Source organism: Hylaeus anthracinus, unplaced genomic scaffold, assembly GCF_026225885.1.
Source record: "Hylaeus anthracinus isolate JK02 unplaced genomic scaffold, UHH_iyHylAnth1.0_haploid 10488, whole genome shotgun sequence".
In the NCBI taxonomy this organism is placed as follows: domain Eukaryota; kingdom Metazoa; phylum Arthropoda; class Insecta; order Hymenoptera; family Colletidae; genus Hylaeus; species Hylaeus anthracinus.
In genome coordinates this window covers 1-3,215 of record NW_026533556.1, presented here as the reverse complement: position 1 = coordinate 3,215, position 3,215 = coordinate 1, and the positions used below count along the sequence as shown (strand labels likewise).

General features: G+C 39.5%; 1 long non-coding RNA gene across 2 annotated transcripts in view; it reads right to left on the bottom strand.

Annotated features, from left to right (window-relative positions):
• Nucleotides 1-3,209, bottom strand: part of LOC128896508 (uncharacterized) — a 6,001-nt gene extending 2,792 nt beyond the window's left edge. The window contains exon 1 of one of the 2 annotated variants that reach the window (XR_008462004.1): nt 25-3,209. This is a non-coding gene — a long non-coding RNA (uncharacterized LOC128896508). The remainder of the gene's footprint in view (nt 1-24) is intronic. The other variant, XR_008462005.1, reaches the window with a different exon arrangement.
• Between the last annotated feature and the right edge of the window lie 6 nt (nt 3,210-3,215).

Here is a 3,215-nt window from a genome sequence, read left to right as displayed (position 1 = left end):
AACAATATAAAGATCTAACCTAACCTAAAAATATATAAAAATATAAAAAACTAATCTAACCTCGAAAATATATAAAAATATGAAGACCTAATCTAACCTCGAAAATATATAAAAATATAAAGACCTAACCTAACTTCGAAAATATATAAATGTATAAAGAGCTAACCTAACCTAAAAATATATAAAAATATAAAGACCTGACTTAACCTTAAAAATATATAACAATATAAAGACCTAACCTAAACTCAAAAATATATAAAAGTATAAAGACCTAACCTAACCTCGAAAATATATAAAACTATAAAGAGCTAACCTAACCTAAAAATATAAAAAAATATAAAGACCTAACCTAAAAGTATATTTCACGTCCAGATATGAACTTTACTTTCAATATGTTTCGAATGATCCTTTTCTCATTTCGTTAGATAAAAATACCATAAAATACCACGATGTATCGCCTAGAAATACACACGAGCAAATAATAGAAAAAGAACGAAGTTGTAGATTGTTATTTGGCGTGATCCGGGAACGGTATCTATCGCGTCGGTTGACGTTGCAACGCGAGCAAGAAAGCTCTCGCTTATCTGGGGTCGAAGTTGGTCGCCGGACCTCAACGTTTCCATGAAATCTCATATTGGTGAAACGAGAGCCGTGTGATTCGGCCAGGGATATTGAAAATAAACCTCGGGTTACGGATTAAATATTTAAGACGGGCCCACGTTGACACGGGAACGCCATTAGAGGCCATCGTCGACCGTTTACAGCGATTCGTCGACATATTTCGGAGGATTAATCGTATCCCTAGCGCTGCCCATAAAAAGTAACTAACGGTACGTGGCTCGGAAATGGGAAGGCCACGACATCCTTCTGTAAATTCACGAAACGCTATAAAAAAAAAAAAAAAGAAACGTGTTCAGTTCTTGCTCACTGTGTTCGTCGTTTCGTTTGTTTCTACGAAGTTGAGTCAGCCAGGGGTACTCAACCTTCGCTTTCTCCCTCGGCGAAGGAAAATATTTTATTATCGTTAAACTGCATCGTATGCACTTACGATATAAATTAACATAATAAGCACGTGCTAAATGTAACCGAACGGTATACGCACTCATTCAAAATTAAATAATATTCTCGAAATCCAGGTCTCAATCAGATGGTCGTTACAATGCGTATCGAACCTTTGATAGCCGCGAAATGTTGCTTACTGTTACTTTTCTGACATTAAAAATATTAGGTACGGAAATTAATCACGTGGCTTTGCACGGCAATTTATAATAAAAATAACTTATTTTTACAACCTGCATGCACACTCCCTCGGAACGTGCAATCGAGGGAACATTGAACGTCGTCTGGTTTTGTTTTAAAAATACACCGCGGATGTTTACGCGAGCTCATATTTTCACCGATACACGAAAAGAATTTCAACTTAAATGGAAACATGTTTTATGTATATTCCAAACGGTATAAAGCGTACGTTATTATCGATATTTAACGATTGCATGCATTCGTGGACATTCTCATAGATTTCCCCATATCTTCGTGTTTACCATAAATGCATAAACATTGCCGGTTTATTTATAAATAATTGCCGAAGTCGGTTTGGTAAGGCATAGGTATTAGTATCCATCGTTGATAAATATCAACGCGCGTCGATTATCCTTCTGGAAAATTCAAGGGCCGAGGGAACGTTTATACGACCTGATAAAAAATTGAACACGCTGTTAAACTGTTCGTCGGTCGTCGAGTACTCGCGGAAGTTCCGCTTTTGTCTGACCCAGATAGTCGACATTCACTCGCTATTTCGTAACGGGACAGACTACTTTCTTTCGCTTCGACGAAAGCCGAGAGACCTACACGTGCATTTAATATATCGCGCGATATATTCCGCTCTACCGTTTGCTTTACGAGGGCTCTATTATACAAAATAACGAAGGAACGGCGCGTGTGACATTTCCGACGTGGCGTGGGCCACGCGCGATCGATGAATCGATGGACACGAAAATAAGAAGGCCGATCGAGTCTAACGCGTGTACAGGTACAGAGGAACAGCTTTCGATAATTCGTCGGTGGACAGTTACGCGGGGATGAGTCACGTAACCGGTTACGACCTTTAATGGCGAGAAAGGACGCGTCTTTGCGACATGAAACGTTTTTTAAACGTGCAATAGCGTAGAATTAATTTCTGCACTTAATCATTTTCGAGAATACTTCCGTTAGAAGAACGGTGAACAAAATTTACTGAGCTTCGCGTATGTAAATAAAGTGTAACGTCCATCAGGTTGAGACGTACAGTCGCTGTAAGGAGTATTCGTACAGCAACCAATTTGAAATAAATGATTCGTATACGAATAATTATTACACCGATTGTGTATGTATAAAAATGGTCGCGACAGTTAACTCGAACCGCTACCGCGTTATTTTCAATAACAAAGTTAGTACCGAGCGGTCGATTTAAATTTGATTCATCACTCGCCAGAGCATCGATAGCAATTTCATTTGTTCCCGGTCGACTTTCCTTCGCGGAGGACGCCGAAAGAAACAAGGCCTATAAATAATACGCCTCGAACCGGTGACAGCACGGTAGCGAGTTGCAAATTGACCGTAAATTGTGCACGTGAATACCCCGCGAACGAGCAGATGAATAAGTATATCGGTGTAATTAATAGTCGCGCGTAACGTGATGTAATATCGAGTTGTTTAACATTTTCAATAGCGGACGGTTTTGTATCGTTGGTTGCCTAACGCCGCGTGCTCGTCGCGCCAAACAGAAGAGAGAAAGAGGGACGATACATCGAGTTTCTACAGATGCGTTTGAATATTCATCGGCAGCTGTGTTAAAGGGCAAATCAATCACCGTGTTTGTTTGTTATATGCCTGGAAACGACGAAAAATTCTTTCGCGTGCTATCTATCGCCAGGCAACTTTTTCGCGCGGTTTACGATCGCTTTTATTTTGTCGGTTGAGAGTTTTGTGTTCAGACGCTTTACAGTGACCATCAGATTGACACTTAGATGGTAGATACGTTGCAGTGACTATCGGGTTGAGACTTAAGCGTGCAGATGTATTGTAATGACCATCAGGTTGAGACTTATGTGTATAGATGTATTGTAATGTCCATCAGGTTGTGACTTATGTGTATAGACGTATTGTAATGACTATGAGGTTGAGACTTATGTGTATAGATACATTGTAATGTCCATCAGGTTGAGACTTATGTGTAT